Source organism: Balaenoptera acutorostrata, chromosome X, assembly GCF_949987535.1.
Source record: "Balaenoptera acutorostrata chromosome X, mBalAcu1.1, whole genome shotgun sequence".
NCBI lineage: Eukaryota > Metazoa > Chordata > Mammalia > Artiodactyla > Balaenopteridae > Balaenoptera > Balaenoptera acutorostrata.
Window position 1 is genome coordinate 11,665,840 of NC_080085.1, and position 27,377 is coordinate 11,693,216.

The 27,377-nt window shown below is 38.5% G+C and overlaps 1 long non-coding RNA gene across 2 annotated transcripts in view; it reads right to left on the reverse strand.

The window, feature by feature from the left end:
- The window catches only part of LOC103015032 (uncharacterized), a 161,513-nt gene extending 138,091 nt beyond the window's left edge, over positions 1-23,422 (reverse strand). Inside the window, exons 1-2 of one of the 2 annotated variants that reach the window (XR_450976.2) lie at positions 22,949-23,422; positions 12,899-13,033 (exon numbers count right to left, since the gene is read on the reverse strand). This is a non-coding gene — a long non-coding RNA (uncharacterized LOC103015032). Of the gene's footprint in view, positions 1-12,898; positions 13,034-22,546 lie in introns of both variants that reach the window. The other variant, XR_009006594.1, reaches the window with a different exon arrangement.
- Between the last annotated feature and the right edge of the window lie 3,955 nt (positions 23,423-27,377).

The following is a 27,377-nucleotide window of genomic DNA, read 5'->3' on the forward strand; positions in this document are numbered from 1 at the left end:
TTTTGCGTAGGGTCACCTGTACACAGGGAATGGAGTATGTCATCTGTTGGCTAATTACTTGTAAATCAGGCATTCCTTGTACTTTATGAGTTGATGTATCTGAATGGCTTAAAACTATACCTGACATGTAGAAAGTTCTATATGTGATGGTTATTATACAACTGTATAAAATAATATAATAAATTATTATTGTTGTTAATATTTTTAGTGACTATTCAAGCAAAGGAGGATTAAATCTACAGATTAGATATATAATATATGTGTAATTTATAAATACACATACATGTATATGTGTGTATATATATATATATATACACACACACACATATTTTTCCTTGCTGCATATTTACAGTAACGTTTTCTAACATCTATCATCCCCATCTCCATTCAAGAAACTATGAAAATAACATAATTTAAAATGGAACGCCCGGGCACCACCCTGGACCCTGTAATAATATTATTTAATGCCCTTATGAAATCCCCATTGGCAGACATGAAACCATGAGACGCTGTTTCATGCCTTCATTAATAAATGTTGCAATTACATTCTAAAAATACAGCCATGTTTACCAATTAATTTTAGTGGACCAGGTCACAGGTAAGCATTCGCTATGCAATATGCTGCTGATTAAAACCAGAACATTAGTCACATATGGTGAAGTAAATCATCCTGTAGGTTATTTATGGGGAAGAGCATATTTTAACTCTTAATTTGTTAAATTTGACATCAATCATTTTTAGAAGTTTGCTTCCCATGACTTAACTTCTACAGTCTGAAGCCATAACGAGCACAAATTTACCGACAATGCATTTGGTCGCAAATACTCTCTACTCAGGATCTCTCCCATTTTTCAAGCTCATTTTCAAGCTTGTTTTATTCTATTTAAAGAACACTAGAGTGGGCTAGTCACAGTTTTGCTTCTAAGTGGCTATGTGCCTTTGGACAAACACCTGTTCTTTCTGCATCAGTTGCCTCAGTTGTGTAGCTGGACAACTACAGTGATTCTCCCATTTCCTCCATCCTTCATTATTACATTCCTCACAGACACACCCAAACCCTCTCTCTCTGTCTCTCTCTCTCTCTCTCTCTCTCTCTTTCTCTATCTCTCTCTCTCTCACACACACACACAATTATTTAAAACTTGTTTATATTTTAGATTTACGTAAGAGTTGTAAGCTAGTACAGAGGGTTCCTGTATACCCTTCACCCAGCTTCCCCTAATGTTAACATCTTACACAACCATGGCACACTTCTAAAAGGAAGAAATGCTTGTCTCATTTGAAATCACTTTGGCTTCTTCCACCTCCAAAATTTTACTCCCCTCGTGTCTCCTTCGTGGAATACCTCTCCACTATGTTAAGGCATCCATCTTTATACGGGAACTCATCACAGACCACTCCAAACCTTGGACCTGCTTCTTCCATTGCAACCTCCCAGACCCCAACATCATGTGGCAGCTCATATATATATTCGACATTATTTATTGTTATGCCTCATTTTTCTTATGACATTGGAAGCTCCCAGCAAGAAAGAACTACATCTTGGCTCCCAGAATGACTGAATGGAAACAGAGCCTTCCCATGTGCTCCCCATCTTCCCTTGCCCCTGTTGACCATCCTGGACTATTATGTAAACAAATAAACTGTTTAAACCTCTGAGATTTTCGTTTATTAGAGTATTTAACACTAAATGAAGTATCGTGGAACAAATTAGGTAGAAGAATTACTGTGAAAAAGTACATATTAGTTCTTCCCCAAAGAACACCTCAACAGACTGTTGATACTAAATCAATAAATAATTATTTCAGATGTTTACTCACTATCAGAAGGACATGTCACATGAATTGTTTTCTGAAGGATGGTTGGTGTGCATCAATGTTTTTCACTTGAGAAGTGAAAAACAGGAGGAATCTACGGCTTTGGTGGAGATCAAAACTATATGAGCTACACTGAGGCTGTGCCTGGGCATCAACCTTGTTACGCTTATGCTGGAGCTAGCTTTCTGCTATTACTACACCCTCAATCTTACGAGTACTTTTGTAGCCTCTTTGCCATTTGATTCCCATAATCCTGGGAGGTTGACAGGATAAGAAGTGTTAATCCCACTTTTCAGATGAATAAACCAGAGCTCAGAGATGTTACCTGAATTGCCCAAGGTGACATAAGAGGTGGTAACAATCTTCCTTGTCTTAAATCTCTAAATCCTCTAACCCTCTGCCTTGCAATTTTGTGCTGCAGCAATACCAAACAATTTCTATTTTCTTCAACGTAGAATACAATTGCTCATCTTCGGGGTTTGATTCATGCTATTCTGACTCTAATGCCATTGCTTTTCCTTTTGGTCACTGTCACGTCCCTGATATAAATATTTCTCTCCCTCCATTTCTCCTTCCCTTATGCATGTACACATACCTACATACTGTCTTACCTGGCTATGGGAATGTAAAATGCTGCAGCTGCAGGGCAAACAGTTTGGCAGTTTTCTTTTTTTTTTTTTTAATTTTAAATTTATTTATTTATTTATTTTTGGCTGTGTTGGGTCTTCGTTTCTGTGTGAGGGCTTTCTCTAGTTGTGGTGAGCGGGGGCCACTCTTCATTGCGATGCGCGGGCCTCTCACTATCGTGGCCTCTCTTGTTGCGGAGCACAGGCTCCAGACGCGCAGGCTCAGTAGTTGTGGCTCACGGGCCCAGTTGCTCCGCGGCATGTGGGATCTTCCCAGACCAGGGCTCGAACCCGTGTCCCCTGCATTTGGCAGGCAGATTCTCAACCACTGCGCCACCAGGGAAGCCCCTGGCAGTTTTCTTAAAAAGTTAAATGTAGAGTTACGATATAGACCCAACAACTCTACTCCTAAGAAGATATTCAAGAAAATAAAAAACATGTATTCACACAAAAACCTTGTACACAAATGTTTACAGCAACATTATTCATAATCATCAAAAAGTGGAAACAATCCAAATGTTTATCAACTGAGGAATGGATAAACGAAATGTGGCATTTCCATACAATGGAATAAAAAGGAATGAAGTACTGATATGTGCTACAACATGGATGAATCTTGAAGCATTGTGCTAAGTGAAAGAAGTCTGATACAAAAGGCCATACATTATATGATTCATTTGTATTACATGTTCAGAATTAGCAATCCATAGAGACAGAAACTAGATTAGTGGTTGCCCAGGGTTGGAGGGAGACAGGGAATGGAGAGTGATGGCTAACAGGTTCGGAGTTTCTTTTTGGAGTTCTGGAATTAGATAATGGTGAGAATTGTATAACCTTGTGAATATGCTAAAACCCATTAAGTTGTACAATTTCAATGGGTGAAATTTTTTTAACATCTTTATTGGTGTATAATTGCTTTACAATGATGTGTTAGTTACTGCTTTTTAACAAAGTGAATCAGCTATATGCATACATATATCCCCATATTCCCTCCCTCTTGCGTCTCCCTCCCACCCTCCCTATCCCACCCCTCTAGGTAGTCACAAAGCACTGAGCTGATCTCCCTGTGCTATGAGGCTGCTTCCCACTAGCTATCTATTTTACATCTGGTAGTATATATTAGTCCGTGCCACTCTCTCACTTCGTCCCAGCTTCCCCTTCCCCTTCCCCGTGGCCTCGAGTCCATTCTCTACATCTGGGTCTTTATTCCTGTCCTGCCCCTAGGTTCTTCAGAACCATTTTTTTTTGATTCCATATATATGTGTTAGCATACGGTATTTGTTTTTCTCTTTCTGACTTACTTCACTCTGTATGACAGACTCTAGGTCCATCCACCTCACTACAAATAACTCAATTTCATTTCTTTTTATGGCTGAGTAATATTCCACTGTATATATGTGCCACATCTTCTGTATCCATTCATCTGTCGGTGAACACTTAGGTTGCTTCCATGTCCTGGCTATTGTAAATAGAGCTGCAATGAACATTGTGGTACATGACTCTTTTTGAATTATGGTTTTCTCAGGGTATATGCCCAGTAGTGGGATTGCTGGGTCATATGGTAGTTCTATTTTTAGTTTTTTAAGGAACCTCCATACTGTTCTCCATAGTGGCTGTATCAATTTACATTCCCACCAACAGTGCAAGAGGGTTCCTTTTTCTCCACACCCTCTCCAGCATTTATTTTTTGATGATGGCCCTTCTGTAGATTTTTTGATGATGGCCCTTCTGACTGGTGTGAGGTGATACCTCATTGTAGTTTTGATTTGCATTTCTCTAATGATTAGTGATGTTGAGCATTGTTTCATGTGTTTGTAGGCTATCTGTATATCTTCTTTGGAGAACTAATGGGTGAATTTTATAGTATGTAAATTATGTCACAATTTTTTAAAAGGCAAAAAAAAAAGTCTTACCTGGCTAACACCTATTTGCAATTTACTACACCACACATACATCAACTCCTTCAGAAAGTCTTCCCTTGAATTGCTATCATATGCTTGCTTTTGTTTTTAATCAATTAAAGAGCAATACAATTTTCTCTCTGAATATTGTCTGTCCCTCATTCTCTGTGTATTACTTCAGGAATTCCTATTGAGCATGTTGATCTTACCTATTGTATCTTCTATTTTTCTCAACTTTTCTTTTGTGATAATCATTTCTGTAGCTTTCTATGCTGCATTCTGGGTAACTTTCTCAGATCCAAATTGTAGTTAATTAATTTTCTCTTTAGCTATTTCTATTAGAATTTTTAACCTGTCCACTGACTTAAGTGACTATGTCTTTCATTTCTAGAAGTTCTTTAAGCCCCCTATTTTCTCTATCATTTTTATTAGCGTCTGTTTCTTAGAGCCTGTTCCTTCTTTTTTGCTGTTTATACCTACTAATTTCATATTCCCTTCCAGAATGTCATTTCATTTTCCTGAATTCTTTCCAGTTTGAATATGTGGATTGTTATCTCCAATGATTCTCATTCATTATAAACTATTTCCTTCTAAAAATATCAAATTTTGCTCTTGAAACCATTCTTAGCAGACATTCGTATTGTTTTGCTTTTCCATGAATATTGTTTGTGGTATGGGTTATGGGAACATTTCTCCAGAAGAATTTTGTGTTTGGTTTCCTGGGTGTTCTTGGTGCAAGTTGGTAGTATAAATATGAACCGCAAATCTGTGTGAGGTGAAGGCCCAGGAGCTAAAACTCTCAGATGAGAGCACCCTTTCTCAAGGCCAGCTTAAGAAAGACAGGAGCTCAAAGTTTCATCCTATGTCCCTCTGCTGATGGGTGGATTTTTATCTATTTCACGCTTTTATTGAGGGTGCAGCCCTTTGAGATCTTAATTCCAACTTCTCACCTCATTCAGGCTCAAGACAACACCTCTGTCCCTTTCTGGGTATTAAAACCTAAGCTTGCAAATGACCGGGTAGTGTCAACTCTCCCAGACAGCCAGTGCTGGCTCACTTGCTGGCTTCTCTGGGATTTTAGCTCCTTCATTTCTGTCATCTATATTTCTTATGACCACACACACTTACTTAAACTATTTTTTCTTTTCAGAACGTCTAGCTATTTACAGCAAGAATATTTTTTCTGATATCTTAGGCTACCATGTTTCTGGAAGCAGAGGTTTGTAATAACTTCATAACTGGATTCCTTGCATCCAATCTCACAATTCTCAGATCTAGTTTTACAATTACAGGCAGAGAGATAATTTCAAAATGCAAATGTTATTCCCCAACTTAAAAATCTGTCATGGCCCTAAGGAAAAAGACCAAATCTTTGGCATGACTACAAGGTCCCCTGTGATACGAATCACACCTATCTCTAAAATCTCACCCTTGCACTCCTGACCTCATTCTCCATGTGTTGGCAATAAAGAACTGTTTTTCTGTAAATGGGTCATATTCTCTTTCACCTCAGAGTATTCACATAAGTTGTACTTTCTGCATAAGCCCTCCCCACTTTTAGAATTTGCCATTCTTACTGGTCCTTCTGGTTTCTGCTTAAATGCCTTCTTCCAAAAGGCCTTTACTATGTATGCCCTGATGGTACATGCACTTCTCACCTTATAACATCCTTATAGTTACCAAAGGGGAAAAGGAGGGGAGAGGTAAATTAGGAGTTTGGGTTTAACAGATACATACTACTATATATAAAATAGATAAACAAGGTCCTACTGTACAGCACAGGGAACTGTATTCAATATCTTGTAATAACCTGCACGTTTACTGCAGAAAGAAATGTTCACAGACTCATATAACTGTGCTAAGGCAATGCTAGTCTACTCTGAAAAAACAGGAGAGTGTTCAAGGCTAGAAAGTGAGGTCTCTGGGGGAAGGGCAACCGAGGGACGGAATTGGCAACGCCATCCTTTCGGGAAAAGAGGTGGTCAGAAGAGGGGAAGGTGATAGATAACTAACAATAACCTGTTGTATAGCACAGGGAATACTCAGTACTCTGTAATGGCCTACATGGGAAAAGAATCTTAAAAAAAAAAGAGTGGATATATGTATATGTATAACTGATTCACTTTGCTGTACACCTGAAACTGACACAGCATTGTAAGTCAACTACACTTCAGTTTAAGAAAAAAAAAAGAAAGAAAGAAAATAACATCCTCAATCTTGTAATTATCGTTCAGCTCTGTCTTTCTGCCTCAGTGCTAAGCTTCCTAAGATGTGAGACGGTCTCTCTTGCTCACTGCTTTCTGTCTGGCAATTAATCTAGTACTTGGCATATAGTAGGGGCCTAATAAATCTTTGTGAACAGATGAATGAACAAATTAAGCACCCCATTCGTGAATGGAATTCCCTGACTGAAGCTTTGCTTAACATCAGATAGTTGCCATCAGTTTTAAGAACAGAACAACTCCTGAAGGACGTTTCTCTTTTCAAAAATAAATGCTGTGTTGGGAAAATTCTGATCCTTGAGAAGTGAAGACGAAAGTGAAGTAGAAACCCAAATTTCTGTTTCAATTCAGCCTCGTTCAAAGAAGGGTCTGAGCCGAACAGACCAGAAGAGAGAAAGACAGGCATGGCTTCTGAGACTTCAGTGCAGGCAGAGTAATGAGATTCAATCAATGAGAATGCTTGGGTGAAACAAAGGAATCTTTAAAAGATGAGCAAGAATCATTTTCTGTTTCTTCTGGATCAGTGACCTCCAGCAGGACTTAGAAAAGGCTTAGGACACATGGCACCATTTTGTCAAAGAGCAGGTTGTCTCGTCATCAAGTACAACGTAAGCGTGGACTCACTGGGCTATGAATCACTAATACAATTGAGATATCGTAACCGTCGTGTCAAGATACTCCTTACATTGCTATCTCTAAAACCATTTATTTCAAGAACCAGGTATTCATTGACTAGAAGACCAGATTTGTAATTGTGTCCAATACATTTTTATGATCACATGAAACTTGATTTTATTTCCTTTTAACTTTAAGGTTGATCTTTCACTGCTTTTGCAGATAACATCCTTTCATGTTAATATTCAGTTTTACTGCAAGACACAGAGGCAAGCTTCTTTTTAAAGCTTACCTTCTATGTCAAGATCTAGGATGAATAATTACTTCCGATATGTGGGTTGTCTTCGCTTCTTTTCTTTCATCCTCCCCTTCCCATTTTTTTCTTTATTTATTGTTGGAGTCAGAATGAGAGGGAGCATAAAGGATGAAGTGTTTTCTTTTCAGAGTCTATGAATTATCCTTTCCCATCAACTCCAACAGGAAGACAAAAAACAAAGCCCAAAAGACTAATTTCAAAAGATAAAAATAAAACACAAACGTTTCAAAAGTGATTATTTTTATCTTCTGAAAGAAGCCCTTGTATACCAGTCTTTGATATAAAAATATGACCATGACCATTTAAAAAGCCCTCTCTAGATATATCTATTACTATTATGGAAAGTAGATATTATTGGAGAAATTTGAATGTCTCTATTATTGGGAGAGAATAGATTATGAAAAGCAATTCCTAAGGCACTGATGATATCTAAGTCATCTCCCATCGTTCCAAATATCTCACCAAATATTAATTGAATTTTCTACTTACTTAATGTGCCTGAAATACTGATACTGAGAATTCAATTAGCTTATCAAAGCTACCTTTTAAGAATTCAAATTCCTTTGGAAGGATTAAGAAACCATTTTCATGTTAGTGTGAATTAGTTCAATCAGCCTGCTTTAATATTATTTCAATTTCACTGAATGACTTAGAGATTCAGAGCTTTAACTGGAAAGGGATGGAGGATTTGGGACAGCATGAAAATACAGATATCCTTAAGAGAGGGGCAAAAAAGGCAATATAAGACTCATAAAGAGAGACGGGAAAGTATTAAAGTAAAAGGGCATTTTCTTCTTCCTCCTCACATCTGAAGTAATCTAGTGTTCAGGCACATACTATTGATATTGGGGTCTGGCTAAATCATGGTTTATATAGTCTTTTAGAACTACCTATATGACCTAGCTGCCAATTAACTATATTTTATTTATTGGAAAAGATATTCTGAGATTGTTAGGATATACTGAGATTTAAACCCTGATGGATAATCATACTTTTGATGTTACAGATTGTTCCTAAGTTGTTATGTGTATCATATCACGTCACTTTGGAACATAAATTTTGAGGCCATACACAGTAAAAACTTAGATGCTTAATTGTTAGTTATTATTTCTTTGAGTTTATAAAAGAGTATTAATATATCCTCTTCTTGGCTTATTGGGAAGAGAAAAACCTCCCTCCAGTACTTTCCTAGACTAACGCTTATTTTTGGAGAGTAAGCTATTAGAGTCTACTGACATTTATAAGAAAGAAAGAAAGAAATCCTCATTTTTTCAGTTCTCAAGTTGTCACCTATCAGGAACATAGCCAAGAACAAAAAATAAGTTATAAAAATGTGTCTGATCAAAGTACCAACATCTCCTGTTCTTTACTCATAGGAAAGATACTCAGACAAACCTCAACACTTATTTACTCTTACTTCTAGTAAGCTGGATTGTCTGATCTCCAAATCCAAAATAGCCTGGAGACAGTGAATTAAGGTCTGGCATGGGAAGAGGTCCTTATGTAACCTCACGGAACATTGTAAGTGGCATATTATGAGAAGTTATCTTTATTTTCCTTAAAAAATCTTTTCTAACTTAACTTTCTTTTTTGTAAGATTTACTTATTATTTACTTATTTATTTTATTTATTTTTGGCTGCATCGGGTCTTAGTTGCGGCACGCGGGATCCTCATTGAGGTATGCGGGATCTTTCGTTGCGGCGCACGGGCTCTTAGTTGTGGTGCGCGGGCTTCTCTCTAGTTGTGGCATGCGGGTTTTCTCTTCTCTAGTTGTGGCGTACAGGCTCCAGGGTGTGTGGGCTCTGTAGTTGTGGTGTGCGGGTTCCAGAGCGCATGGACTCTGTAGTTTGTGGCATACGGGCTCTAGCTGAGGCATGTGAGTAGTTGTGGCACGTGGGCTTAGTTGCCCCGCGGCATGTGGGATCTTAGTTCCCTGACCAGGGATCAAACCCATGTCCCCTCCATTGTAAGGCGGATTCTTTACCACTGGACCACCAGGGAAGTCCCGTAGCTTACCTTTCTTGAGCGAATATTCTTTTCCAACTTTAGGGCTGAGCACTTTATACCTTACTTAATTATATCTCACTCAATTTAATGAGTTAGGAATTACTATCTTTATGCATTCTCTCCCATTCCCTTTTCCCCTACCCTCATAGAAGAACTAAGTGGTTAGGTAGGGATATTACATTTATTGAATGCATATTATAGGTCATGCAATACTTGAAAGATAAGGCTAATAGTTCCAATAGCATCAAGGGTATTATCCTAGGGAAGTTTTCTATCATGATTGTTGTTAAAAGGCTATATATAAAACCTCCTCTCCTCCTGCCTCACTTCGCCATTCCCACAGCAGATGGCTTTCACCTTTCTTTAGAGAAGGCTCCAGGACATGGGCAGGTTTCCTGCCTATCCCACAGTAGCAGCCAACCACCACCTTGTGCCTATGCAGTTTTTTTTTTAATTGGGGTATAGCTGTTTTACAATGTTGTATTAGTTTCTACTGTACAGCACAGTGAAGTAGAGTTCCCTGTGCTATACAACAGGTTCTCAATAGTTATCTATTTTACACATATTAGTGTATATATATGTTAATCCCAATCTCCCAATTCATCCCACCCCCTTTTCCCCCTCTTGGTGTCCATACGTTTATTCTCTACATCTGTGTCTCTATTTCTGCCTTGCAAACCAGTTCATCTGTACCATTTTCTATGCAGTTTTGTTCTACCCTCAAACTTAGGCAGAACTTACAAGCCTGCGAGCATATGTATGTGTATGTATAAAGTTTTCTCAAATTCACTAGTAATCAAGGAAATGAAAATTAAAATCTGTTCATATTACTTATGGTCAGGATACACTGATGCTAGGAGTATAAATCTGTACAAAAATTTAGAAATCAAGTTGGCAATATCTATCAATGTCATTAATACCCTGTTACCCAGACATTCTACTCTTAGGTCTATGTGCTGGATAAACTCTCATGCATGCACATATAGGCACAAACACAACAGTACTATTGGTAGCAACTTCATGATAGCAAAAATAAGAAGAACCCAAATGCCAATCATTAAGAGAATGTTTCAATTATTGTTTATCTATCCCATAGAATAATAAACAGCAATGAAAAACCCCTGGGCCCAGAGCTACATGTATCCATAGAGATGAAAATCTAAGCTTAATGCTGAATGAAGACAGCAAATTTCAGAAGGACAAAAACAGTATACAATTTATGTAAAGTTTAAAACATTAAATATTATTCAAGCAAACATACATACATAATTAAACTCCAAAGAAATCCACCAAAACCCAGGCTGTGATTATCTATAGAAGGGTGTGAATTTTGATCAAAGAGGCCTCAACAAGGAGTATCAATTCTTTTGGTAATATATAATTTCTTAAGTTGAGTGACATGTACATACATTTCTATAATATTATTTCAATACCTTTCTGTATGACTGAAATATTTCAAAATAAATTGAAAAATTATAAAGCGATATAAAACACTGGTTACTACTAAGTCACAGAAACTCACACACCAAAGTCAAAATTCTCTCTAACAAATATCATCAAGATGACAGTAGAGTTGCATTTCACCAGAATTCAATTACTTTCTAGTCTCAACTAATAGAAAAAAAGGTGAATTTCAGGAAGTGCAAAAATGTGTATATTAAGACATAAATGGGCACACAAACAAACATGCATGGACACACACATACTCACCTGCACGCTCATGAATTACCAACGTCAAAAAATTCATGTATGAAAGGCATGAATATTACACTTTGAAAAACACGAGAAGTAGGCATTTTAATGACTATAATAAGTGACAACCAGCTTCAAAGAAGAGGACAAAATAATGCATTATCCAGGAACATACTGCAAAAGCTCAGGAGCATAGAGTCATTTAAAGTAGGACCAGATGCTTATGATAATAAAATACATTATTATTATAGTCACTGTTTTTATTGTCAATATATCTGTCAATTTTCTGTCCATTCTTCAATTCCCCTAACACTACATTTTAACCAATCAAGCAATGTTACATACTCCATTTACTTTCAGAAGCCAAACCATCAATAACATGTCTGTTACTCATGCAGATTATTGGTTATTCCTACGTGGGAGAATAAAGAGGGGCAAGGAAGGAATTCTGTTTCTTGAACAGTATACTTTCATCTCACGTCCCTTCTGCCCATGTGAGTGAGGAGAAATGGCTAAAAAGACAAAGCCCACTGTCTTTTTTACTAGCTTCCCCATATCAGATCTATAAGAGCAGCTTCTATAGAAGGGAATTAAATTTTTTGTACTGATTATGATTTTCACAGAGAAATTTTTTTTTTCAGGGAACTAAAATAACATTTTTCACTTAGTATCTATTATAGAATTCCCTTAGTTGTTTGCATGACTGATGTCACATCTTCTCTTACTCATACAGAAACTCCTAGATTTAGTCCACTAGGTTTATGTAAAGAACTAGGTTAGGTTCATTTGGAGTCCAGTTTTAGTTTCTTTTCACTCCTAGAGGCTTTGATTCTAATTTTTAGTGGAAGTGCACCCTAGGCTGGCACGTTTGGGGTCAGACTGGTTTATTTTTGTCAGTACTTGCCTTTTAGGTTGTTGGAATGAGTAAAGCTAGTGGTTAAGTCTACCCAGACAGGATTTTTCTCGAGAAACACGTGTTCTGCAGAACTTCATCGTGAAATAAGGGAGCAACTGGTTATAGTACCAGCTGAAGCCTTCCACTAACACCTTTACTTTATCATGTGTCACAGCCAAAACTGGTGATTGGAAGTTCTTATTTGTATGCTTGAGCTTTATAAATAGCCCTCCAGAATGCCATACTAGTTATTGTATTTCATTAGTGAAAAACTAGATATCAAAGGGAGAGTCTCTGAGGGGACGTAGGCATGGATGAGAGAGGAATGTTGTTTTGAATTTTAGTGAAAAGAGCCAGTAGAATGTGAACTGATTTCATCTATTACTGCTCTAAAAAGAAAACCCCAAAGGCATATATGTAAATTTTTAACACATCTGCATTGTTTGGGGAGACCATTTGTTCATTTACAGAGTAAGGAATTAGAATCACACAAATTAGACTGTGAGTCATTTTTGGAGAGAGAGGAGCCTGGGCTCGCTGGTGTTGTGTCTGAAGCTCAAGAAAGTGACCCAGGAGGAGGCTAGCGCTGGAGAAGACAGTCTTCCCTGCCGGCCAAATACGATGCTTCTTGAATGGGGTGCGCCTGGCTGATGGACTGGTTATCACCCGCCTCTAGTAGGCTTGGGCAGCCTTTGGACTTCTGTAAATGTAATGTCTGCTCCACTCTGGAGCTGTCTTTCTGATACTCCAGAAATTTCTACCTGGCCCTCTGTTTCTTAACAGACCAAAACCCAGACACTCTTTACCTTTATTCCAATGATGATTAGGTTTGGTGAAAGTTTTTCCTGATTGAGACTGCACTTGTCTCCTTACTAATGGCCACCACGTTTTTTTCATCGTGGAAGTTCCATGGGTAGGGTGAGACCTAGTCTCCTGGTTACCTGAAAAGAGTAAAAAAGAAAAAATCATCAATAAAATACTAATGACAAATTCAGGGAAAGGGGAGGAGGGAAGAGAATGAGGATGGAGGGAGAGAAAGAGAGAAAGAACTCTTGGTAACACAAGAGCAAAAGCAGAGGCTCCGGTCCACATCCATCTTGCATCCTTGGGAACCACACCACTGTACTTGATGGATATTATTTCAGCAGAAAAAAAAATCTCTTTGAGTTTGTCTTCACCATGTGAATTTGACCACAGAGGTTTTGCTTGTATTCCCTCCTCAAATACAAATATTCAGAGCACGGATGCCTAAGACAATGCCTTACTGAATCCTCTTTTAAGGGTGGCAAAAGATGTTTACCCCAAATCAAAGGTTCAGAGATCCATTAGCGCATTTCCTTGTCTGAGGCCCAACTAAGCCCTATGCTCTTCTCTGTGCCCTTTCTGGACGGGTTCCCTAGATGGTCTTGATTCTTTTTTCTTATTTAAATTTTACTGAAGTATAGTTGATTTACAATGCTGTGTTAAGTTCCTCTGTACAGCAAAGTGACTCAGCTATACCTACATATATATATTTTTTCATATTCTTTTCCATTATGGTTTGTCACAGGAAATTGAATATAGTTCCCTGTGCTATACAGTAGGACCTTGTTGTTTATCCATCCTATATATAATAATTTGCCTCTGCTAATCCCAAACTCCCCTCCCATCCCTCCCCTACCCTCTCTCCCCCTTGGCAACCACAAGTCTGTTCTCTATGTCTGTGAGTCTATTTCTGTTTTGTAGATAGGTTCAATTGTGTCATATTTTAGATCCCACATATAAGTGATATCATATGGTATTTGTCCCTTTTTGGCTTACCCCGCTTAGTATGATATTCTCTAGTTGCATCCACGTTGCTGCAAATGGCATTATTTCATTCGTTTTTTATGGGTGAGTAATATTCCATTGTATATATGTACCACATCTTCTTCATCTGTCAATGGACATCTAGGTTGCTTCCATGTCTTGGCTATTGTGAATAGTGTTGCTATGAACATTGGGGTGCATGTATCTTTTTGAATTATAGTTTTGTCCAGATATATGCCTAGGAGTGGGATTGCTAGATCAGATGTCTCACTTTTAAGTGATAAGTACAAAGTCCTTCCGGGGGCCTAGTGGAGCAAGACTGGGTGATACTAGGCAGTGTTTCTCCAAAGCAGATACTCCATTTGATGTGCCCTGAAATCTAGTCCTGCAATGACCCAAGAGAGCCCACCAAGCAACAGTTGTTGCTTCCTTTGCAGTGTTGAACTTTGTTACCAGAAGAACTTCGCAAAAATCCCTGGGCTGAGAGACACAGAGTTCAAACTGGATCACAGATACTCTCTATTCACTCAAGTCCAAAGTCCAAACTAAGTGCAATAATGATGCTAATTTGTTTATGCATAAAGACATTCTCTATTCTGGATTGTTTAGTCTCCCATGCTGTGCTACTCAACCGTTTATGCCCTTCCTTTCACTGCTCCTTCCTTTAATTCTATTGACTTTTTAAACTTTCGTTTAAAATCCATCTGTTCCACCAAACTTGCCTAGATCACTTATTTTAGCCAGAAGTTATGTATCTCTTCCCTGAATTGCTGTTGGTATAACTATGCATTATCTTGTGATTGTCATCATCCACTCAAAGAGCCATTTAAAAATTTTATTGTTATTTAATGAAAAACATGTATCAGGTATATTTTCTCAAAAAAGATGGTGAACCTTTGAGAGAATACATTATGCTTTTTTGTGTCTGCCATAATGCTTACCACAAATAACTTTAGTGGACATGATATTTGTATTCGCATAATGGCTTCTTCAAAGACCTGCAAACCATCAACTCCTAAAGATTTCTGCTACTGGAGAAGGTCAAGTGGATAAGAATAATCCAACACTTGAATTATTCAAAAATCATTTATACTGAGTTTGGGAAGATATTAGTGGCAGCTACATTCTTTCTCTAATAAATGATTTATAAAAAAATAATAGTAGATCCACCAGAGGGCAGACAGCAGAAGCAAGAAGAACTACAATCCTGCAGGCTGTGGAACAAAAACCACAGTTACAGAAAGAGAGACAAGATGAAAAGGCAGAGGGCTATGTACCAGATGAAGGAACAAGATAAAACCCCAGAAAAACAACTAAATGAAGTGGAGATAGGCAACCTTCCAGAAAAAGAATTCAGAATAATGATAGTGAAGATGATCCAGGACCTTGGAAAAAGAATGGAGGCAAAGATCGAGAAGATGCAAGAAATGTTTAACAAAGACCTAGAAGAATTAAAGAACAAACAAACAGAGATGAACAGTACAATAACTGAAATGAAAAATACACTAGAAGGAATCAATAGCAGAATAACTGAGGCGGAAGAACGGATAAGTGACCTGGAAGGCAGAATGGTGGAATTCACTGCTGCGGAACAGAATAAAGAAAAAAGAATGAAAAGAAATGAAGACAGCCTAAGAGACCTCTGGGACAACATTAAATGCAACAACATTCGCATTATAGGGGTCCCAGAAGAAGAGAGAGAGAAAGGACCCGAGAAAATATTTGAAGAGATTATAGTCGAAAACTTCCCTAACATGGGTAAGGAAATAGCCACCCAAGGCGAGGAAGTGCAGAGAGTCCCGTACAGGATAAACCCAAGGAGAAACACGTCGAGACACATAGTAATCAAATTGGCAAAAATTAAAGACAAAGAAAAATTATTGAAAGCAGCAAGGGGAAAACGACAAATAACATACAAGGGAACTCCCATAAGGTTAACAGCTGATTTCTCAGCAGAAACTCTACAAGCCACAAGGGAGTGGCATGACACATTTAAAGTGATGAAAGGGAAGAACCTACAACCAAGATTACTCTACCCGGCAAGGATCTCATTCAGATTCGATGGAGAAATCAAAAGCTTTATAGACAAGCAAAAGCTAAGAGAATTCAGCACAACCAAACTAGCTGTACAACAAATGCTAAAGGAACTTCTCTAAGTGGGAAACACAAGAGAAGAAAAGGACCTACAAAAACTAACACAAAACAATTAAGAAAATGGTCATAGGAACATACATATCGATAATTACCTTAAACGTGAATGGATTAAATGCTCCAATCAAAAGACACAGGCTTGCTGAATGGATACAAAAACAAGACCCATATATATGCTGTCTACAAGAGACCCACTTCAGACCCAGGGACACATACAGACTGAAAGTGAGGGGATGGAAAAAGATATTCCATGCAAATGGAAATCAAAAGAAAGCTGGAGTAGCTATACTCATATCAGATAAAATAGACTTTAAAATAAAGAATGTAAAAAAAAATAAAAATAAAAAAAATAAAGAATGTTACAAGAGACAAGGAAGGACATTACATAATGATCAAGGGATCAATCCAAGAAGAAGATATAACAATTATAAATATATATGCACCCAACATAGGAGCACCTCAATACATAAGGCAACTGCTAACAGCTATAAAAGAGGAAATCGACAGTAACACAATAATAGTGGGGAACTTTAACACCTCACTTACACCAATGGACAGATCATCCAAACAGAAAATTAATAAGGAAACACAAGCTTTAAATGACACAATAGACCAGATAGATTTTGTTGATATTTATAGGACATTCTATCCAAAAACAGCAGATTACACTTTCTTCTCAAGTGCACATGGAACATTCTCCAGGATAGATCACATCTTGGGTCACAAATCAAGCCTCAGTAAATTTGAGAAAATTGAAATCATATCAAGCATCTTTTCTGACCACAGTGCTATGAGATTAGAAATCAATTACAGGGAAAAAAACGTAAAAAACATAAACACATGGAGGTTAAACAATACATTACTAAATAAACAAGAGATCACTGAAGAAATCAAAGAGGAAATCAGAAAATACCTAGAGACAGATGACAATGAAAACACGATGATCCAAAACCTATAGGATGCAGCAAAAGCAGTTCTACAAGGGAAGTTTATAGCAATACAATCCTACCTCAAGAAACAACAAACATCTCAAATAAACAACCTAACCTTACACCTAGAGGAACTAGAGAAAGAAGAACAAACAAAACCCAAAGTTAGCAGAAGGAAAGAAATAATAAATATCAGAGCAGAAATAAATGAAATAGAAACAAAGAAGACAATAGCAAAAATCAAAAAAACTAAAAGCTGGTTCTTGAGAAGATAAACAAAATTGATAAACCATTAGCCAGAGTCATTAAGAAAAAGAGAGAGAGGAGTCAAATCAATAAAATTAGAAATGAAAAAGAAGTTACAACAGACACTGCAGAAATACAAAGCATCCTAAGAGACTACTACAAGCAACTCTATGCCAATAAAATGGACAACCTGGAAGAAATGGACAAATTCTTAGAAAGGTATAACCTTCCAAGACTGAACCAGGAAGAAATAGAAAATATGAACAGACCAATCACAAGTAATGAAATTGAAACTGTGATTAAAAATCTTCCAACAAACAAAAGTCCAGGACCAGATGGCTTCACAGGTGAATTCTAGCAAACATTTAGAGAAGAGCTAACACCCATCCTTCTCAAACTCTTCCAAAAAATTTCAGAGGAAGGAACACTCCTTAACTCATTCTATGAGGCCACCATCACCCTGATACCAAAACCAGACAAAGATACTACAAAAAAAGAAAATTACAGACCAATATCATTGATGAATGTAGATGCAAAAATCCTCAAAAAATACTAGCAAACGGAATCCAACAACACATTAAAAGGATCATACACCACGATCAAGTGGAATTTATCCCAGGGATGCAAGGATTCTTCAATATACGCAAATCAATGTGATACACCATATTAACAAATTGAAGAATAAAAACCATATGATCACCTCAATAGATGAAGAAAAACTTTTGACAAAATTGAACACCCATTTACGATAAAAACTCTCCAGAAAGTGGGCATAGAGGGAACCTACCTCAACACAATAAAGGCCATATATGACAAACCCACAGCAAACATCATTCTCAATGGTGAAAAACTGAAAGCATTTCCTCTAAGATCAGGAACAAGACAAGGATGTCCACTCTCACCGCTATTATTCAACATAGTTTTGGAAGTCCCAGCCTTGGCAATCAGAGAAGAAAAAGAAATAAAAGGAATACAGGGCTTCCCTGGTGGCGCAGTGGTTGAGAATCTGCCTGCCAATGCAGGGGACACGGGTTCGAGCCCTGGTCTGGGAAGATCCCACATGCCGCGGAGCAACTAGGCCCGTGAGCCACAACTACTGAGCCTGCGTGTCTGGAGCCTGTGCTCCGCAACAAGAGAGGCCATGATAGTGAGAGGCCCGCGCACCGCGATGAAGAGTGGCCCCCACTTGCCGCAACTAGAGAAAGCCCTCGCACAGAAACGAAGACCCAACATAACAATCAATCAATCAATCAATAAATAAATCTTTAAAAAAAAATTCCTTTCATGTTCAAAAAAAAAAAAAAAAGGAATACAAATTGGAAAAGAAGAAGTAAAACTGTCACTGTTTGCAGATGACATGATACTATACATAGAGAATCCTAAAGATGCCACCAGAAAACTACTAGAGCTAATCAATGAATTTGGTAAAGTTGCAGGATACAAAATTAATGCACAGAAATCTCTTGCATTCCTATACACTAATGATGAAAAATCTGAAAGAGAAATTTAGGAAACACTCTCATTTACCATTGCAACAAAAGGAATAAAATACCTAGGAATAAACCTACCTAAAGAGACAAAAGACCTGTATGCAGAAAACTATAAGACACTGCTGAAAGAAATTAAAGATGATATAAACAGATGGAGAGATATACCATGTTCTTGGATTGGAAGAATCAATATTGTGAAAATGACTATACTACCCAAAGCAATCTACAGATTCAATGCAATCCCTATCAAATTACCAATGGCATTTTTCACAGAACTAGAACAAAAAAATCTTAAAATTTATATGGAGACACAAAAGATGCTGAAGAGCCAAAGTGGTCTTGAGGGAAAAAAACGGAGCTGAAGGAATCAGACTCCCTGACTTCAGACTATACTACAAAGCTACAGTAATCAAGACAATATGGTACTGGCACAAAAACAGAAATACAGATCAATGGAACAGGATAGAAAGCCCAGAGATAGACCCACGCACCTATGGTTAACTAATCTATGACAAAGGAGGCAAGGATATACAATGGAGAAAAGACAGTCTCTTCAATAAGTGGTGCTGGGAAAACTGAACAGCTACATGTAAAAGAATGAAATTAGAACAATCCCTAACACCATACACAAAAATAAACTCAACATGGATTAGAGACCTAAATGTAAGACCGGACACTATAAAACCCTTAGAGGAAAACATAGGAAGAACACTCTTTGACATAAATCACAGCAAGATCTTTTTTGATCCACCTCCTAGAGAAATGGAAATAAAAACAAAAAATAAACAAATGGGACTTAATGAAACTTAAAAGCTTTTGCAAAGCAAAGGAAACTACAAACAATATGAAAAGACAACCCTCAGAATGGGAGAAAATATTTGCAAATGAATCAACGGACAAAGGATTAATCTCCAAAATATATAAACAGCTCATGCAGCTCAATATTAAAAAAACAAACAACCCAATCCAAAAATGGGCAGAAGACCTAAATAGACATTTCTCCAAAGAAGACATACAGATGGCCAAGAAGCACATGAAAAGCTGCTCAACATCACTAATTATTAGAGAAATGCAAATCAAAACTACAATGAGGTATCACCTCACACCAGTTAGAATGGGCATCATCAGAAAATCTACAAACAACAAATGCTGGAGAGGGTGTGGAGAAAAGGGAACCCTCTTGCACTGTTAGTGGGAATGTAAATTGATACAGCCACTATGGAGAACAGTATGGAGGTTCTTCAGAAAACTAAAAATAGAAGTACCATATGACCCAGCAATCCCACTACTGGGCATATACCCAGAGAAAACCATAATTCAAAAAGACACATGCACCCCAATGTTCATTGCAGCACTATTTACAATAGCTAGAACATGGATGCAACCTAAATGCCCATTGACAGACGAATGGATAAAGAAGGTGTGGTACATATATACAATGGAATATTACTCAGCCATAAAAAGGAATGAAATTGAGTCATTTGTAGAGACGTGGATGGATCTAGAGACTGTCATACAGAGTGAAGTAAGTCAGAAAGAGAAAAACAAATATCATATATTAACGCATATTATGTGGAACCTAGAAAAATGGTACAGATGAACCGGTTTTCAGGGCAGAAATAGAGACACAGATGTAGAGAACAAACATATGGACATCAAGCAGGGAACGTGGCGGGGGTGGCGGTGGGATGAAGTGGGAGATTGCTATTGACATATATACACTAAGATATATAAAATGGATAACTAATAAAAAAAATAGTAGTAACATCAACACTCACTGGGACTTTATACTTCTCAGAGCTTAGCTCAAACTAATAACAATTCTTCTATATTCTCTGAGCGCCTGTAACAGAAGGCAGGAAGACAGGGCCCAGTCAAGGACTGGTTACAGGAAAAGTCTAGAGATCCCATTTCCTTGGTACTCCACATGCTACCCACAACCATATTGGTCTGTGCTTCTGCATTTGCCGTGCTTCACTTATGTTTCTCACTGACATCGGTTGATAAGTGACTGACAGCAGCGCTTAGCGTCCGTTCACATTCTGGCTCTTCCATTTCCTGGCTCTGTGATCATGGACAACTTACCTAACCTTTCTATACTTGAGGGTCTTCCTAGGCAAAATGGGGAGAATGATAGTGCATATTTCATAGGTTTGTGTGTTTTAGAGTTAAATGATACATGTGAAATGCTTGGCACAATGTCTGAGACATAGTAAATTCTCAAATGTTAAAGAGAGGAAAAGCAAGTGCAAGTACACAGAGAGGAAGAGAGCCACTAGAAGTTCTATTTCCTTCCTTTATTCACCTAGAGTCCAAAGTGTAAAGAAGACCAGAGAGGGAGGAGAAGCCAAGTGTAAAGAGAACCCAAGCCATGTTCTCCTCTTGGAAGAGAATGAGGGGAAAGAAGAGCAGCACAAACCCAGTGTAAGAGCAACTCGTAAATGGGTATAAAATTCCCAAGGGTAAGCCATTGCTATAGGGAGGGGGGCTGCTGGCTATTGGAGGCGACATGTAAACAATGTGGAGTGGCTCAACCAACAGCAAATGTTTGACTTCCAGACGTTTCTAGACGGTGGACTATGTGCCTAACTCAGTTTCTATGCCAACTGATGATATATCATTGGACTCCTGCTATGATGCTGGCGCTGGTGACCCAAAGAACATTTAAGGGCTCAGGGTTTTGGACTTGGTGGGGGGGCATAGGCATAAATTGCAACCTGGGGGAGAATGAATGTGAATAAAAAAGGAAGCAAGAGTTCAAGCTGTCGTATGAAAAGTGCCAAATCAGGGCTACAGAGAGATCTCACCGAAGTCACTGAGAGAGAGCTGCCTAGTGAAGGGGTGATTTAAGCCAGGCATTGAAGGTTGAGTAGGAGGTTAACTGAAGCATGCCACAGTAGTATATTATGATAGAAAGAACACTCACTCTTGTCTCAAACAGGGCTGGGTTAGAAGCCAGGTTCCATCCCTCATCAGCTGCATTTACTAAATAATACATATTTTCAATAGTATTGTGGGGAATATTTGGTAAGTATCTAGTACAGTGTCTGGCATATAGTAGAACCTCAAAAATAATAGCTACTATTGGTAACCATAGAGTCTTGGAGTATTTTTTTTTTTATGCTGCTGCTGCCTTGAGCACCGGTAAGCACAACTATTTCACATTTCTTCTCTGTGACCCTGGGTAGCAGTGGTGAATATCTGCAGGGGTTTCTGCATACATCTCCCTGGAAATACCATAGGGAAAGGACACAGGCCTAATTCAGAATATTCAGAGGCCCATAACAGAAGCAATGGAACAAGTTCAAGCCAGCAGCCACAGAAACCTTCAAGCCAAGGTCCTTGGAAGGGCTGAATTATAAACCTGAGGCACTTTCCCTTCATCTTTCCTTCCTCCTCCTCCTCCAATCCTTCTCCTTCTTCCTCTGCCTCAGGGTGCAACGTGGACCACCAGCTGCTTTGCTCTTCCTATCCATGGGTAAAGGCAACAGTCTGATCAAACTCCTAAACACTAAGATTCAAGGAATTTATTAAGTTATTTTCCCCACAGATAATTGGTGTTTAAAATATTTCAAGGGATGGGCAATGTTTAATCTAAATCATGCATATCTGAGAGTAAGAGTTTGGGTTTTAGCAATGAGTCAACGGATAAGGTTGAGAGTGGGGTAGTTATGACTAGAACTACTGAATTTGTTTCCATGGAGAAAAGCATGATGGAAGGGAGGAGTGCTTGGCATTTAGAACTGTGGGAACTACCTTAAAAGTCTCAACACTGGCACTTTTTAGTTACTGAGCCTTGCCAAGTCACTTCACCTCCCTGTTCTCATTTTCTAAACTGAGTAATCCTTACCTTATACAGGATGTCCTGCGGGTTAGACAAGCACTTCTCAAATTGAATGTGCACACAGACCACTTGGGCATCTTATTAAAATACAGATTCCAATTCTGGAGCTCTGGAATGGGGCCCGAGATTCTGCATTTGTAATGAGCTCTCAGACGGTGCCAATGCTGCTGACCCAAGGACCACACTTTGAGGAGCAAGAGGCTGCTGGATAATGTAATTAATGATAAGGTGGGCTTTCTTCCTGGACAACTTGGTGGGAAGAGATCATTTCTCGCCCTTGGCTTGCTCCCAGTGACAAAAATAAAGGCAAGTCGAGGCTGGAGAAATGTAGAGAAGAAAAAATTGCTACCAAGTTTTGGGGAGGGAGCTACTACTGAAGCGAAAAGGCTGCAAATGGTATTTTGTCACCTTGAAAGGAGCTGCTGGGGAATCTCCAGGCCAGGGTTGCTCGAGGCGAGGTCAATCGCATTATGATTTTTCCTCCTCCAAGCACCGAGCAATGGCTGCCTGCGTCTCTAATGGAGGCTGCCTCATTCCATTGCTGCCTTGAGTTGCTGTTCGCTTGCTCCTTCTTCATGTGGTTGTAAACATAATTGATGTTTGCTTTAAGGAAAATAATCCCTTAGTTTCAGTCTTCTCACATTTTATTCCATTTCTATAAATATGAGTGCGCTCGATTGCTAAAGGTTTGCTTCCTAGGTGTATTCCTTTCTCCTCTCAGAACTGTTCCGGTCCTATGCGTCATCCTTTCTCTCTGTCCTCCTCTTCCTCAGCCGGCTAATGCTGGTGAGACGTACGCTCTTGAGGAACTCACTCCGGTGTCAACTGCAGCCACATCGTTAACCCTCCCTCATTTACAGGCTAAATCATCCTCGAGCTGAAAAACACTGCGCATTTCTATACATGAGATTAAAGCCAGCCTCTTGACCTAGAGCTGGTTAATTTTAATCATCTGAGAAGGCGTAACCATTCCACTCAGGGCAATAAGACCGTCCTGCATCTACGCACACATGGTTGACAAACACTTGTGAAGCAACGAGTACTAGCCATGCATGAGACATTGCAGAGAAGATAACGGAGAGCTATAAAAAACAGCGCTAAATTCCCTTCTGTCAGGACGGAGAAGAGAATGTGAAGGAGGTAAAAGTGGGGGAGGCAGGAGAAGTTAGCCCAATGTTTCTTTGCCTAGGTGGGCAGACAAGTGGGTGTCTCACGTGCAAAGTGAAGGTAGGATTTAGTGAGTCTGTAAAGTGAATTAAAAATTGTGTTAAAAGAGCCTTTGGTGATTTAAAAAGTTAATCCTTGACAACATGGTTTAAAAAATTAAGGGTTATTTTAAATACACATTTTTGTTTTTTGGCTACACCATACGGCATGCGGGATCTTACTTCCCTGATCAAACCCATGCCCCCTGCATTGTAAGTGTGGAGTCTTAACCACTGGGCCACCAGGGAAGTCCCTAAAACACATTTATTGGGATAAAACTGACATATAAATATCATATATTTAAGGAGTACAGTTTAAGTTTTGACATATGTATATACTAGTAAAACCATTACCACAATAAAAATAATGAACATATTCACCACCCCCAAGTTTCCTTGTGGCCCTTTGCAATAGCTTTCCATGCCCTTCCCATCACATCTCCCATCCCCAGGAAATACTTGATTTGCTTCCTGTCACTATAGATTAGTTCGCATTTTATTGAATCTTACATCAATAGAGTCCAAAAGTATGTACTTTTTTGGACTGACTTCTTTCACTCAGCACAATTATTCTGAGATTCATCCATGTTTCTGTGTGTTCATTCCTTTTATTGCTGAGTGATATTCCATTTTATGGGTATATCTTAGTTTATTTACCCATGAACCTGTTGATAGACATTTGGGTTGATTCCAATTTGGGGCTGTTACAAATAAAGTTTCTATGATAGTCTTTGTATGGGCATATGCTTTCTTTTTTATCAGATAAATACGTAGGAGTGGAATGGTCAAATCATATGGTAGGTATTTAACTTTTTAAGAAATCGCCACAAACTGTTTTCCAAAGTGGCTGTACCATTGTACATTCCCATCAGTGGGGTATGAAAATCCTGTTTCTCCTCATCCTTGCCAACAACTTGATATGTTCAGTCTTTGTTAGTTTAGACCTTTGAATAAGTATGGTAGTATCTCACTGTGGTTTTAATTTTCATTTCCCCAAGGACAAATGATACTGAGCATATTTTTATTGCTTATTTGTCATGTGTACATTTTCTTTGACAAAGTGTCTGTTCAATCTTTTGCCCACTTTATATTGGGATATTTATTTACTTTTTATTGAGTTTGAGAGTTCTTTATATATTCTGGGTCCAAGTCTTTTATGAGACAAATAGTTTGCAAATATAGACCCAGCATTCCAGTGGATTCAGAGGTGAATAATAGCTAGATCCTGCTTTTAGGAGCTCATGGTTCAATGTAGGGGTCGGGACAATAAAAAAAATAATAATAACTGAATAAAAAATAATCACTGAAGACTTTGGGGGCTACAACTGAGACTCTTGCAAAGTGCCATGGGAGTGCAGAGAATGCACTAAATTTTGCCTGGGAGAGCTTGGAAAGATTTCCCAGAGGAAGGGAACTTAAAGCTTTGTTTTGAAATGTGAAGAGTTGAATAGGTAGAGAATATCTGTAAGGGAACATTGTAGGCAAGGAGAATTTGTGCAAAGGCAGGAGGGTAGGTTTGGGAATCATTAGTTCTGGATGACCAGAAGGAAAGGGGAGGATGAAAGGGGTAAGCGAGGAAGACTGAGACTAGATTGTCAGATTGTGGAAGGTTTTGTAGATCAGGCCTCAGAATATGAACTTTATCTTCAAGGCAATAGGGAGTTTGATGAAGGGTTTTAAGTAAAAGAGTAAGGGGTCAGATCAGTATTTTAAGAAAATGTTCTGTAGTGATGGTGAAGGATTAGAAGATAATGAATTCAGAAAAAATGACAAGAACCTAAACAAAGCAACAACAGCAGAGAGAGAGAGAGAGAGAGGAGAGAGAGGAGGGAATGGATTCTCAAGAGGAATGGTAGATATTTGTGAGTGTTTAAATGTTACAGGTGAGGTATATAGAGTGGTATACAGGTGGTATATAGGATGGCTCCCAGATTCTGGTTGAACTAATGGGATAACTTGGGGACACATTCATTATGTCCAGGAATATATGAATAGAAACAGGAGAAGTGGGGAGTATTATGGGTACAGATTATATAACAGATTCATTTATTCAACAAAGTTTTACTGAGTGGCTACCATGTGCTAGGAACTGGGAATCTGATGTAGATCAAAGCAGATGCTGTGTTCACCTTCACAGAGTAAAAAGTCTAGCATGGAAGAGAGAAAAATGAACAACCTCACAAATTTATAATTTAAAACAATTGGCTCTGAATTGCTTAAGGTAAAATAGTAGGGTGTTTGGATACTGCATTCAGGTAGATCTCAGTCTCAAGAAACACTACCTTGAAGTAAAGCTTAAGAGGAGACTTGAAGGAGTTAGGCTGGTGAAGATAAAAGAATAATGTCTCAAAAAGAAGGAACAAGGCAGGTTAAATATTGTAAGACATCCAGGTGGAGGTTTCTAATAAGCAGATAGAAACATGCACCCAGAAACAAGGCCTTGGAGAAGTTATCAACCCATAGGGGCAGGTAAAACCGTGGTAGAGAATGAGTACTTTGAGGGAGGGTTTGCAGGATGAGGAGAGAACAAGACTTATGCTTGATATGTGGAGTACTAGTATTTAAAATGCAGGCAGAGTAGGAGAGCAAATCAGCTAAAGAACAAAGAGGAACGGTCAAGCATTTAAGAAGAGAAAAGAAGAAAGTGGAGACAAAGCCAAGAAAGAAAATTCGTGGACACCAGTGCCCAATGGATGGAAGTGACTGGGTTTATTGAATTCTCTTTCCTCTCACCCTGTACGGAAATCTTTGCATGGTATTAACTAATTCTGTTGATTGTCTTTTGCCAGGCTGAACCAGGTCCCTGCCTCATTAAACCTCAAGAAAGGCATGCATATAAAGAAAACTATATTTTATATTGATTTCTAAATGTTCTCAAGGGAACTTGTTCTGGCATTTTCCCCTTTGCCTGTCATTCTGAAGAGTGATCAATAATTCTGGATTCATGAAATCACTTTCCAGCATATTTTAAACGTAATTACATTCTAAATTGTGTGCTCCTCATTCCATGAAATGAGTCAGAATACTGTGGCCATTTCTTCTCTTCTGGGAAGAAAAATCAAGACCCAAAAGAAGGTCCTCCCACCCTGCAATAACGGTATGCATCTGTACATGAACAAGAAAGTTTGCCAGGCAGGCTTGCGGCAAGGCTCAAACAAACTACCCAAAGAAAAGCTACTACCCTTCTCCCTGCCTCCTTGCTTCTATGGGTTGGTCGTTCAAAGGCTTAACTCATCATCTTCCGCAAAGAGTTACCTCCAATATTACAGCACTCACCTCACTGCCCTTCTATTAATAACAGTCATTTCTTAAGAAGCTGCCATGTACCATGCATTGTGCTAAGCATTATTGAACAATACATTGTCTTGCTTAACTTCAAGCAATTGTGTGAGGTAGTTTCACGACACCCATGTTTAGAGGAGGAGGCTGAGGCTTAGAGATGCTGAATTATTTCCCACATCTGTTGAACTCTAATATGGTAACCAAACTAAGATTATTTTATCATGCAGGATATGCCCAGTCACGCTGCAGTAAAACCCATCTCTTAATAACAAACGTCTGTTTCTCACTCACGTAACATGTGCATCACAGGTCAGTTCTGCTGAATATCCCCAAACCCCATGACTCAGGTT